The sequence below is a fragment of the Hibiscus syriacus genome, unplaced genomic scaffold (genome assembly GCF_006381635.1).
Source record: "Hibiscus syriacus cultivar Baekdansim isolate YM2019G1 unplaced genomic scaffold, ASM638163v2 tig00003041_pilon, whole genome shotgun sequence".
NCBI classification, from domain to species: domain Eukaryota; kingdom Viridiplantae; phylum Streptophyta; class Magnoliopsida; order Malvales; family Malvaceae; genus Hibiscus; species Hibiscus syriacus.
In genome coordinates, this window is record NW_024061960.1 from 1,645,318 (window position 1) to 1,660,199 (window position 14,882).

Here is a 14,882-nt window from a genome sequence, read left to right on the forward strand (position 1 = left end):
GCGTTGGTAACCTAAATAAAAAAATGCGGCAAGGTTCAGGGCCCTAAAGTAGGAGTAACTCGAAAACTAAGGTAATATATTATATTTTGGCTAAAATAGGTTAAACTTAACCCTAAATAAATAAAAAAATAAAGCCTCCCTAAACTCTCCCTCTTCATCTCACCATTCGACCGACCATTCCCCAAAGGGCTCCAAGGCCTCACGTCAGCCACCAAAATGGTGGCCCCTCTCATGCTCTGACCAGTACTGAACCACTCCTTCTACCGCCGCTCATGGTCGTAAATCGCCCCTACCATCCTCCTCCAATCACCAAACAAGCCCAAAACCCCCAAAGTCAAAGCTTTTTAACCTAAACTCCTCAAAAAAAAAAGACCCAAAAAGCCATAGCCCCCCTAAACACCCGACGAACCCTGACGGTTTGACTCCAACAGTGACCTGACTCCGACGAGTCCCTACTCGTCTGAGGTAACGAAAGCTAACCCTTCACTCTCCTATGCTATGCTTCAAAAATAAAGAAAAAGGGCACAAAAAACAACTTTTTGAAATATTTCGTTTCTTTTTTATATTGCTTGGTTGTTACAAAAAGGGATGAAGGGAAAGCTTCCCTCCAGTGGCAGATGCACTAAGCCCCCATAGGGGCCAAGTGCATCCCCATTATTTTGGAAAAGTGGTTAAATTTAGCTTAATGTGTTAAAGAAAAAAGAAAAAAATTACAATTTTTTGCATACCCATTATTTTTAAGAAAAGAAAATTAAAATTTTGGACCCTTATTCTTAAATTTCTGGATCCGCCACTGCTTCCCTCCCTATTTTCTTTTTCGAATTTGGGTTGGGGGGAGAACCATTTACAATGTTTCCTTTTTTCCTAGAGAAAATGGTCGGCCTCTGTTTTTTCAAAGAGGGAACTCTCCCTTTACATCGATTTTCTTTTGGGTTTTATATCCCATGCTACAACTAGAAAATAAAAAATTACATATTCTCTTTGTTTGTTTGTTTGTGCATGAAAATGCTGATGAAGCTCTTGGGGACCAGCCTTGTGATGTGGCTGCCGAGCGAGGAGTTGTCGAGCTTGTTTGCTATTGTGGCTTCTCATGTCTGCTGCAGTTTGGACTTGGGACCATTGGGGCTGTTTGCTGCGCCAACGTGGATGAGGAGAGCTGGAATTCTAGGGCCATGGTTGGGTTAATTTGTTTTAGGGTTAGGGTTTGTTTTGGGCAATTGGAATGGGTAAATGGGTTTTGTTATGGGTTTGGATAATGTGCTTTGTGAATGGATTTTTTGTAATTTAAATTTGGGTGATGTGTTGGTTTAGTTTAATTTGTATATGAACTTTTAACTTGGAATGAATTTAATCAGTTTTGGTTTAATTTAAGCTTTATGCCCATGATAATCATGTATGGTTCCAAGCCCAACTAAGCCTAATTAAGCAAAGGTTTAAATTCATCATTCACAACCAAATTTATTCAACGCTCCGATCACATGCATACTTCTATGAACTACTTTCACTAGTGCCATCAATGCCACTTAAATTAATTTGTCCTTAATGCACAATCATCTTCTATTATCTCTAATCCGATTTGAAATGTCCAAACAAAATTAGGATATTACAATTGTTATTTGCTAGTTCCTCAATTCTCCTTGCTTTTAATGCAACAAATGTGGTTCTTGTTCCTAAGGCCCCTAACCTGACCATGGTTAAGGATTTTAGACCTATCTCTTGTTGTTCGATGATTTATAAGACTGTTTCAAGGATTATAGTAAGTCGTTTATCTGTTGTTTTTCCTAGGATGATTACTTTAAATCAGACTGCATTTGTGAATGGAAGTAGCATAATGGACAATACTTTACTTGCTCAAGAGATTGCCAAGGGTATGCGTGGAAAACTATTTCCCTGAGATGCGACTTGAAGATTGATCTTTAAAAGGCATTTGACTCATTGAATTGGGAGTTTGAGGGAGCTATTTTGCGTGATTTGTGTCTGTCTAAAAATTCATCGAGTGGATTTGGGCATGTTTTACTACTCCTAGATACTCTGTTGTGTTCGATGGTAGTTTAGTAGGGTACTTTGAGGGTGCGCTTAGCATAAGCATGGGGATATGTTCTCGCCTTATATTTTTGTCCTTGTTATGAATGTTTTGTCCAATATAGTTAATGTGGATGCTGCTAAAGGGGTCTTCAGTTATTGTCCTAAATGTAAAAATATTTGCCTCACCCATCTTTATTTTACAGATGATCTGTTTATTTTCTGCAAGGGTACATCTGATTATATTATTGGGGTGCAGTGTGTTTGAATGAGTTTTATTTTATGTTTGGCTTGAGATTAAATGCTGGTAAGTTTGAGTTTTTTATGACTGGGATCTCTGATGAGCAGAATAAAGCTATTAGGATGATTTCTAATTTTCATTTGAGTAGGCTCTCTGTGAGGTACTTGGGTGTTCCCTTGGTAACTAGGAAGCTTACTGAGAAGGATTGTCTTAGCCTCATTGATAAGATTAGGGCTAAGCTAGAGACAGATCTACCTATTGAGGTCTGAAAGAGGGTTGGGTGTGAAAGATATTAGTGGTTGGAATAGAGCCTGTATTGTGTAGATGATTAAGAACACCCTGGCTGACGAGGGCTCCCTTTGGGTGGCGTGGATTAGGGTCTATGTTGTGAATAATAAATATTTCTGGCAGATGAAAATTCCCATCAATGCAAGCCAAAGCTTTTGGAGAATTTTGAAGTTAATACCTATAGATTCTCACTTGTTTGATGTCTTAGATGGTAATCATCTTAAAGCTGGTTGGATTTGGAACGATTTAAGGGTTAAGCTCCATAAGATTCCATAGCATAGTCTTGTTTGGCATGCGGGACACTTTTTTAATACCCCAAACATTGGGTCAGTGACTAAATTGTAAGAATTCAAAATTTAGCGATTTGATTTTAATAAATTAAAATGTTCAAGGATTGATTTGGAAATTTTTGGTTTAGGATATATTATCAAAGATTGAAGGATAGATGGGCAAAATAGTCTTTTAGCATGAAATGAATTTAAAATTCATTTTTAAGGTTATTATAACATGTGAGGAAATAAGAGAAAGGAAAAGAAAAGCCTAGAGAATTCTCTTCATCTTTTTTTCTTCTCTTCCACCGTGAACTCCATTGTTAAGGTGAGTATTTTTGAAGTTGATTGTTTCTTGTATTTTTGAATTTGTTTAGAGTTTTTAGGTGGCATAGAAGCTTAAGAAAGCTTAAAGATGATTAGAAGCTACGAGATTGATGAGTTAATGGTGATTTGGTAAAATGAGTTTTTAAGGGAATTGATGAAAATTGATGAGTATTTGGATTTTAAAGATATATTTGACTTGTGAAAGGTCTTAAAAAGATGTTTGAAGTATTAGAAAGGATTGAAAACATGTTTGAAGAATGGGTGTGATTTTTAGTTTTAAATGTTCTAGTGAAAATTTTGGATGTTAAAGGGAATTTAATTGATGTAAGTTGATTTTGATAAGTGTTATTGAGTTTAAGGGCTTGAATGGAGTTAGAAGTATGAGATTTAGGTGAGTTTTGGGTAAAATTTGAAATGAAATAAGTGAATTCCGGGTAAGCGTATCGGTACTGGAAGAACAATACTGATACTATAAGGTTAAATGGAAGGAAATTATATGAATCAGATGAACAATATCATACTGAAGGGGGTAGTATCGATACTGGGGTATCTATACCAATAATAAGGTACCGATACTGTAATTGAAGAGGAAATTCTAGAATGATATTTGGGTATCGATACTATGGTAGGTATTGGTACCATAGAAGGGAAGTATCAGTACTGGGTGTAGAGTACCTATACTGTTCAGCCTGAAATTGTCAAATAGGTGTTTTATTTAGATTATGTAAATGCTGATTGATTAACAATTATTTGATCTCCGATATTCATTTTGGTAATGTTAACGTATAGATTTGATCGAAAGCAAGTACTGATCGCTTGTAAATGTATATGTTAAGGCAAGCAAATCTGTGCATGTATACACAATCGATTCTAGTAATATAGGGTAAGTGAGTATTATCTCCACAGAGATTGGTCAAGAAATATATTTTCACCACAACTAGAACTAATGTAACAAACTAAGTCCTACTAAGTTGTCAACTTAAGAACTAATATTAATAAAACAAATAGGTGATTTAATGAGTGCAGGAAAGTTTGGTCGAGACAAAATAAATATGCAGAATGCTAAAGTAAATAAAACAAGATAAGTGTTGATTTAAATCGAATGCAAACAACCTTACATATTCAGACATATCACAGAGCACTGATGCTAAACCCTTACATTGTCAATAATTATTTCTAAGTCTAGAATGAATTATTATGACTCGCTCAAGCTGTCCGACATGATTACTAGGTATTCTTAGACGGTTTCTATGGCAATACTCCTCAGCGTTAACTACAATCCGTTGTTGTAGCAATACCTCTCAGCGAAAACTATAGGCATTGTCTATCTTACTCTAGTGTATATCCCTTTTAGTCAATTAAAACCACTCCTTATCTCTAAGGTAGACAAGTTAGAACTTCACCATCCCGTATTCATTCTATTGCTTACGTCGATCTATCTTAATTCTCTCTCGAATATAAGAATCACTATCTAGACAAAAGGCTATCTCTCGATGCTCTTACAATTCCCATACATGTTTTACCAAAACCCCAGGCAATCTCTCGATGCTCTTACAGTGTTAAGGCAAAATATTTAAACAATAAGCAAAACAGTCATAAGCAAAACATAATTCATCATTCATAAAACATAAAAATATTGTTCAGTCAACACAAAGTTTAACACCAAGTAAGACATTCATGGTGCTATCAAAGATCATCCAAAATTCAATGTTTAGTAGAACCCCAAATAGATAAAGAGTTAAACAATGGAAGAATGACTCCCAAAACTGGGGGCTCTGTCGTGACGATTCTGATTAGCACTACGCCTGCCTTGGTGATCACCCTCTCTCGAGGCCTGATCACCGCTTTGCTAACGTCTGGTTATGGAGGACATCAAGGAAGGTCGGTGGGTAGATGGTAAAGAAGCATTGCAGTTACTTGCTCACGCCTTGGGTAAAGTTCTTCTCTTCTTCCTTGCCTCTTTCTTTGGAAAAATCTCCTAGGGCTTTGCATGCTTTTTGGAGTTTCCTTAAATAACTGTTGTCAAATAAATGTCCAGACTTAAAAAGGAAAGGCGGTTGTCAGAATAATTAAGGCTTACTTGCACGTGAAGTATGTCATCTAGCTGGCTTGTGACATAGGCGGTTTCGTCACACTTGCTTCAGACTTCCTTAGATAAACCTTGCCTCGGTGAGATAAATTTGCTCTTCACATTCTCATCTGTTCCGTTGGGCTTTGCAAATTTACGTTTTCACGACTGAAATGTTCTTCCCCTGTAAGTTTCCTGCACAAACACAATCCAAACAACCCTTTCTCCTTAGCAGCATCAGTCAAACCAAATAAATATTGCCTAAGAAAAATTTATCCACCACAAGCTAATGTAACCTATATGTAACTAAAAGCAACTAAAATGCTACACATACTTTGTTTAGACAAGCAATAACTTAAGTGAAAAGACTAGAAATTAAGTCTTTTTACGGAGTTATTACACCCCCAAACTTAAGCTATTGCTTGTCCTCAAGCAATGTACAATATCTAGAAGAAAATCAAAATTGTCATGGCAAAGCAGAGTTAAGGAAATTATATAGTTTGAGGTTTTAGCCCTTAGCAAAAATTGTTTGGCCTCAACATGTTCGACAGTTATGTAAGTCAAGTCCTTTCCCTAGTTAGGACTCTTTGTTATAGTGTGTACGTGATTGTAATCAGTCTTTGCATAAAGGTAAATTGAAAACTTAAGTAAGCACTTCTGGGTTGTCAAGGCAACAAATTATTTGTCATGCTTAGCTTATACTCCTAGTTATTTATCAACTTTTTTTTCACAGGGGAGTCAGCTCATCATAATTACCGTTCCACACTCTAGGTGAAAGGGAGCATACCTTCCACCCCCAAGCTAGTCGGGCAGAGTCATCCTGTGACTACTTTCATTCACTCATATTTCGTGGCTACTCTTTATTTCTTATGGAGTTTTTATGTTTATTCCTTTGCACAGAGGAGTGTCCCTTCTTATTTTTAAAGTTTTCAAACACTAGAGAGTTTTTACTTCACCTTTAAAACATTTTGAAGTCTCGTCAAGCAGAAAGTTCTTTTCCAAAAATTTTACAGATTACCTGAAACAAAGACAACCTACAATCGTGTTTATGAACTTCAAAGAATCAAGCCTAAGGTTGGTTCTCTTCTTTAGACAGTCTTAACAATAATTCTGGCCTAGGCAATCAAATTATGCATTCATCATTGGGCATCCCTAATTCATTCCTAACAATAACCTTAATCTGCTTATGTCATGACAATCAAAATTTTCAACCAATTATCATCAACTGCTTTCTAACAAAGTATGGCAAAATATGGTACAATACCTCCCCCAAACTTGAGGGATGCATTATCCTCAATGAATGAAATTAAAACTACATGAATATATATGCAGATGAGAAAAAGAAAAACTAAAAATAAAATAGAAACTCACTATGGTGGGGTGGCTTGGATGGATGCCCTCGTTCGGCGTCGTTTGGGAGGATAGGGACTCTCGGATCCCGAGTCTACTGCTGCTGGCGAGGGAGATGGTTGAAGTATACGGTCTGCGGTTCTCTTGTAGCACTTCTTGCTGGACGAGGCTCGTGTTGGAGTTGACTGCTCGGCAGTAGGAGTTGGTTGTGCTGGAACCAGTGCTGGACTAGTAACTGCTGTTGGGACTGGTGTAGCTTGACTGACAGGGGACAGAATGGGATCTTACGTAGGTTGAGGCGGTGCTGGAGTAAAATCTTCATCGGTGAAGAAGTGGAGTGGAGTATCATCACTACTTTCAGAGGTTGAAAAGAATGAGGAGCTGAGGAATTATTCTGTGTCGCCTTGGCCTTCCTCTGGTATGGGTGGTGCTTGAGTTGCTAATGGTGGCACATCAACGGGTACTTCTGGGGGAACTTCTGGAGGGGCATGCGATGTCGAGGCATGGAGTGTGCTGCCGCACACATTGTATTTGAGGATGACACTGAGGAAGGTCGGCAGTCTGGTGTTTGTGTTCGGAAGTAACTCCTTGAAGAAGGAGTTGAGTTGCATATCCCTAGCCTTGACAAACTCAAAGTAAATTTCCATTTGGTCCTCCAGGCGTCCGATCTTTTCACGTGTTTCTCGAGTGTGCGTGACCACAACAACCATTCTAGCCGCGTCAACCAATTTTGCTCCTCGCTCCAAACCTTCCTGTGGGTCGTCGTCATTTAAACTCAACTAGTTGGACTATTTGGAGTTGAGTTGCCAAAAATGATATCAAATGTTTCAAATGTTTTGGGAAAGGACATGTTACCAGTCAATGTCCCAACCGAAATACCATGATGGTACTTGACAATTGAGATATTGTCTCGGATTTTGAAGAGCCTATTTATGAAGAGGAACCTGAAGCAATACAAGAAGAAGAATCTGAAGAGAATGCATACCATGGAGAGATGTTTGTTTTGAAAAGATGCCTACAATCACAAACGTGTCAAGAAGATCTTCAAAGAAACAATATTTTTCATACAAGGTGCCATGTCAAGGACAAGGTTTGCACTATGATTATCGGTGGAGGAAGTTACACAAGCGTAGCCACCACTCTTATGGTTGAAAAGTTGGGATTGGCCACATCAAAGCATCCCGCTCCATATAAACTCCAATGGCTCAATGAAGGAGGTGAGTTAAACGTTACCAAATAGGTTCTAATTCCTTTTTCAGTTGGTAGGTACAAGGACGTGGTGCCTTGTGACATTTTCCCTATGCATGCTAGCCACATATTACTTGGTAGACCATGGCAGTATGATAATAGGGCCATCCATGATTGTTATCACAATACACTTTTAATCATGATGGATGCAAGGTAACCTTGGTGCCTTTAACCCCTAAAGAAGTACAACAAGACCAATTGCATATGCGAAAGAGTGTACAAGCATGGCGAAAAGACAAACCACTAATGAAGAATGAAGAGGGACAAAACATGAAACCAAACTTCTTCATGAAGAAATATGATGGTTCAATGCTGGAAATTGAAGGGTCTCATACGAAAATTGGTGATGGATGGAATTTAAAAAAACAACTCTTCACCAAGAGTCTTAATCATCAAAAGGTAAGTACCCCTTCATTTGAGATCTATTTTCTCCTCACTTTTCATGACCAACCACGTGAAAGGTCACTTCTAAAAGGGATATCCTTAAAAGAAGATCATTCCCAAAAGGTACCTATTGGTAAATCATATTCCAAAGAAAGACCTAAAGGGAAATCTTATAAAAGGGTACCGAATGGAAGAACACAAAATTTCAAATGATGCTTTTTTTTAGCAAAGAGACGTGAAGCTATGCAATGAATACCTGTTATGTAGTTAATAAATAACTTAATATGAACACTTCATGCACATTGTTATTTTAATATATTAAACATATTAGAATAGTCTTATAATCATATTAAGCATGATTATCACATATACATCAAGGCAACATACTTATAATTCATTTCATTAGTTCATATGCATTCATTTTAGCACTTAGTCTTTATGCATTAGTTCATACATATTATAAGATGATATATTTAGCTCATGACCTTCAATTATAGCTCACATTACCATATTCATGCATGTCATCAAGGTATTTAGCTCATATCAGCTCAATACCATGGACTTACCTTGTTTCCTCGCACATATAGGTACATTGGATCATAGCACAAGTTGGGGTAGCTTGGTGGATTATTTGGACATCAAATGCTGCTCACAGATAGCTCAAGGAACATGGAAGCTCACAAAACACTAATGAAAACTCAATTCAGCTAGATGAGCTCAAGGTTAGCTAAACTCAGCTAGTTGGTTCCTCTTAGTACATTCATGGATATGCTCGAAGATGAGTTCTCCAACGTTGATCTTCCTCCCGTATATGATCGAGTATAAGAGATTTTGTCTCTTCACGAAGACAGTGGTATTGTAGGACATTGTCATCAGCTTGCCTTTGAGAAAGTGGTTCCACAACTTCACGTGCGGGTTTAGTGCTCAGCAATCTACACTTTTCCTCGTTGGGGCATTTTCTTCGAACTTGGCCCACCCAAAGCATAAATCATGTAGTACACTATCGTACGTTTCTTGATCGGCCTCAGCCACAAATCGCTTGTGTTGCTCCTCCACTTTTCCCATTTTAAAGTATCGGTTGAGTGCAGAGGAAAATCGAATGAGCTTTCCTCGAACATAAACTGTATGGATAGACGGGTCCTCGAGATGGGCGTAGAATTCCCGTACCATTGTCGGTGCTACGGCTTTGGGATTGCGAGCAAACTTTTCCCAGTTGTGTTTCTTTATCACGTCCATCACCTCCGGTCCAGACGACTCCTCTTCCTCGGCGGGAAATACAAATCTTGGTTGATATCAGTGGTGACGATGGGGAGAGAAATAATTTTCTTTCTTAGTGATGAGAGGTTGAGGCATGATGAAGAAGAAGAAGTTGAGCAGTTGTTTCTTTGGATAGTAATGGGTGGTTTCGGGGTAGTTTTGTCGTTTCTTGGAGGGAAGAGATTTGTGCATTAATGAGAAATATATGATTGGACATAAAGTAGGGGGAAAAGATATCTTTCCTTCTTTATTCTGCCACCAAAACCATGCATCCTAGGGTTTCTTCTCTTCTCATGCATGCTCTTATTCCCCATGCAGCCACGTTTTCTTTGCTTACCTACAATAAATAAAGAAAATAAAATAAAACAGATAATGAAAGTAGAAAATAACTTAATTTATTTATGTACAAAATTCAAATTTTTGTTGCCTAGGCAACGAAATTTTGTATAAGAAAGTAAAGCAAACTCTTGGGTATCATGTGCCAACGATGTCGGTTTGTGGTGCATGACTGGGGCTCCTTTGTACTCCTTGAGTCTCTGCCCATTCACCTTAAAGATGGAACCATCGTTTTGGTTCTGGATTTTAATTGCTCCATTGTCATGGACTTGGTGTACAATAAAAGGTCCAGACCATCGCGATTTTAACTTGTCTGGGAATAACTTAAGACGTGAATTAAAGAGCAATACATGTTGTCCATAATAAAATTACCTTGGCAATATGTTTCTTTCATGCCATCGTTTTGTTTTCTCCTTGTATAAGCGGGCATTCTCGTATGCATGTGCTCTGAATTCATCAATCTCATTCAATTCCAAGAGTCTTCTTTCTCCAGCAAGCTGCGTATCCATGTTTAGCTTTTTGATGGCCCAGTAGGCTTTATGTTCGAGTTCAACCGGCAGATGACATTCCTTTCCATAGACCAGTTTGAATGGTGACATTCCCAATGGTGTCTTGAATGTTGTGTGATAAGCCCATAATGCTTCATCTAGCTTCAGCGACCAGTCCTTTCGATTTGGGTTAACCACTTTCTCAATGATCTATTTAATTTCCCGGTTAGACACTTCGGCTTATCCATTCGTTTGAGGGTGATATGCCATAGCAATCTTATGTCGTACTCCATATCGCTTCAATGCAATGGAAATCAATTTATTATCAAAATGAGTGCCTTCATCACTGATGATAGCTCGTGCTGTTCCAAATTGGGTGAATATATTTTTGTACAAAACTTTTAACACCGTTTTGGAATCATTTTTAGGTGAAGTAATGGCTTCAACCCATTTTGATACATAATCCACTGCCAAGAGAATGTACAAATCTCCAAAAGATGTGGGAAAGGGTCCCATGAAGTCTATTCCCCATACATCGAAGAGTTCAATTTCCATAATATTTTGCCATGGCATCTCGTGCCTGTTTGATATGTTTCCTGTTCGTTGGCATCTATCACATGACTTATAAAATTCATGCGCATCCTTGAATAAGGTTGGCCAGTAAAATCCAGATTGGAGTACTTTTGTTGCTGTTCTCATTCCACCGAAATGTCCTCCACATGGTGGCGAGTGACATCGGTGTATAATATCTTTCTGCTATTCTTCTGGAATGCATCTTCGAATTATTTGGTCTCCGCATTGCTTGAATAGAAATGGTTCATCCCAGTATAATGTCGTACATCATGTCGAAACTTCTTTCTGCCTTAGCTAGATAAATCAGGAGGAAAAATACCACTAACAAGAAAGTTAACAATGTCAGCATACCACGGCGCAGCGATAACAAATAATATTTTCTCATCAGGGAAATCCTCTTTAATTTCTGTTGTGTTAACACAATCAGGTTTTTTATCTAGCCTAGATAAATGGCCTGCCACTTGATTATCTATACATTTTTATCCTTAATCTCTAAATCGAACTCTTGTAGTAATAATATCCATCGAATTAGTCTAGGCTTCGCATCCTTTTTTATTAATCAGATATTTAATGGCTAAGTGATATGTATGCACAATTACCTTAGTGCCTATTAGGTTTTGCCTAAACTTATCGAATGCAAATACTACTGCTAAGAGTTCATTTTCAGTGGTAGTATAGTTAACTTGTGCATTATTAAGAGTACGGCTTGCATAGTATATTACATGAAAAATTTTACTTTTCCGTTGCCCTAGCACTGCTCCGACTGCATAGTCACTGGCATCGCACATGAGTTCAAATCGTTCGTTCCAATATGGCGGGACAATGATTGGTGCTGTCAAAAGCTTTTTCTTCAAATCTGTGAAGGCATTCAAATAATCATTAGTAAATTCAAATGAATGATTTTGTTGAAGCATAAGACATAAGGGTTTAGATATTTGAGAAAAATCTTTTATGAACCGCCTGTAGAAGCTTGCATGTCCAAGAAAGCTACGTACACCTCGCACACTGGTGGGTGGGGGTAGATTTGCAATTATGTCCACCTTGTCTTTTATTGACTTCATTGCCTTGACATGAAATTTTGTAACCCAACACTATTCCTTCGATCACCATAAAATGACATTTCCCCCAATTCAACACTAGGTTGGCTTCTTCACATCATTTCAGTACCTTAGATAAATTACCGAAGCAACGTTCAAAATCATCACCCGAGACAGAGAAATCATCCATAAATATTTCCATGCATTCTTCCACCATATCTGAAAATATTGTCATCGTGCATATTTGCAATGTAGCTGGAGCGTTACACAATCCAAACGACATTCTTCTAAATGCATAGGTGTCATACGGGCATATGAAAGTTGTTTTCTCTTGATCATTCGGTGCTATGGCTATTTGGTTATACCCTGAATATCCATCGAAGAAGTAGTAAAATGCCTTTCCCGCCAACCTATCAAGCATTTAGTTGATAAAAGGAAGGGGGAAATGGTCTTTCTTTGTGGTTTTGTTGAGCTTCCTGTAATCCATGCATATGCGCCAACCTGTGACTGTTCTTGTGGTGAGGAGTTCGTCATGTTCACTTTTAATCACGATCATACCACCCTTCTTTGGCACACACTGCACTGGGCTAACCCATGAACTATCAGATATAGGATATATTACTCCCGCGTCCAACCATTTTATGATTTCCTTAATGACTACCTTCTTCATGATTGGATTGAGCCTTCTTTGAGGTTCCACCAAAGTGCTATGGTTATCTTCAAGGTTGATTTTGAGCATGCATATAATCGGACTGATTCCCTTCAAGTCTACCATTGTCCATCCGAGAGATTTTCTATAATGTGACAAAACATTCAACAAACTATTCTCCTGTTCTGAGGTTAGGTTGGCAGAAATTATCACTGGTAGAGTTTCATCAACTCCTAGATAAGCATATTTTAAATGTGACGGCAAAGGTTTAAGTTCCAGTTTTGGTGCTTGTTGCAAGGATGACTCTTGAGACTATACTTCATCATATTCTAAGGGTTCAAATTTCATACCTGATCTATTATGAAGAAGTCTCAATTGATCCTTTGTCTCTCTTCCGTATCGTGCATTGGTGTCAATTGCAGGGTGTTCATTGTTCAAATTTTTGTTGTCAGGGCCATGAATTCTGAATCCTCTTCTGAGTTTAATTTGCTTGGGCCAAATGTATCTTGTTTGTACATCTCGGTTGTAGGGTCGTGATACAAAGCGTTGTATTCATCGAGTCGTAAAGATTCACCTTGTCCTAGGATTATCTTCTCCTCGACTTCTCTAATGAATTGGCACTCTTCTGAATCGTCCACATATTTCATAGAGTTAAATACATTAATGGTGACACTTTGCTCTCCTACTCGTATGAGCTCTCCATTTTCACAATCTATTAGAATTCTCCAGTGGCTAAGAATGGTCGTCCAAGGATGATCGAGGCATTTTTCATCGGCTTCGCAATCCAGGATAAGGAAATCAACTGGAAAGACAAATTTATCCACCTTTACGATGACTCCTCTATTCTACCCTCTGGCCGCACATATGACGATCGGCTAGCTGTAAGATGACTGAGGTTGGGCGGGTGTGATACCCGTTTAGTTTCATAGATATGGACTTTGGTATCAAGTTCACACTTGATATCAAAACAACAAGAGCTCGTCCTATTAGGTTACTACCAATTCAGTATGGTATTATAAAGCTTCCAGGGTCTTTTTGCTTTAGTGGGAGTTTGCTTACTGCTGAACAGATTTCTATTACCGTGGCAACACGCTCTACCTTCCGTTTCTTCGTAACAATGTCTTTAAGACACTTGGAATAGGAAGGCATTTGCTCGATGTCTTCAAGTAAAGGCACATTAATACATAATTGATCCAGAACATCAACGAATTTCTTGAACTGGATGTCATCATCATGCTTCTTTAACTGTTCAACACTAGGTTGGCTTCTTCACATCATTTCAGTACCTTAGATAAATTACCGAAGCAACGTTCAAAATCATCACCCGAGACAGAGAAATCATCCATAAATATTTCCATGCATTCTTCCACCATATCTGAAAATATTGTCATAGTGCATATTTGCAATGTAGCTGGAGCGTTACACAATCCAAACGACATTCTTCTAAATGCATAGGTGTCATACGGGCATATGAAAGTTGTTTTCTCTTGATCATTCGGTGCTATGGCTATTTGGTTATACCCTGAATATCCATCGAAGAAGTAGTAAAATGCCTTTCCCGCCAACCTATCAAGCATTTAGTTGATAAAAGGAAGGGGGAAATGGTCTTTCTTTGTGGTTTTGTTGAGCTTCCTGTAATCCATGCATATGCGCCAACCTGTGACTGTTCTTGTGGTGAGGAGTTCGTCATGTTCACTTTTAATCACGATCATACCACCCTTCTTTGGCACACACTGCACTGGGCTAACCCATGAACTATCAGATATAGGATATATTACTCCCGCGTCCAACCATTTTATGATTTCCTTAATGACTACCTTCTTCATGATTGGATTGAGCCTTCTTTGAGGTTCCACCAAAGTGCTATGGTTATCTTCAAGGTTGATTTTGAGCATGCATATAGTCGGACTGATTCCCTTCAAGTCTACCATTGTCCATCCGAGAGATTTTCTATAATGTGACAAAACATTCAACAAACTATTCTCCTGTTCTGAGGTTAGGTTGGCAGAAATTATCACTGGTAGAGTTTCATCAACTCCTAGATAAGCATATTTTAAATGTGACGGCAAAGGTTTAAGTTCCAGTTTTGGTGCTTGTTGCAAGGATGACTCTTGAGACTATACTTCATCATATTCTAAGGGTTCAAATTTCATACTTGATCTATTTATGAAGAAGTCTCAATTGATCCTTTGTCTCTCTTCCGTATCGTGCATTGGTGTCAATTGCAGGGTGTTCATTGTTCAAATTTTTGTTGTCAGAGCCATGAATTCTGAATCCTCTTCTGAGTTTAATTTGCTTGGGCCAAATGTATCTTGTTTGTACATCTCGGTTGTAGGGTCGTGATA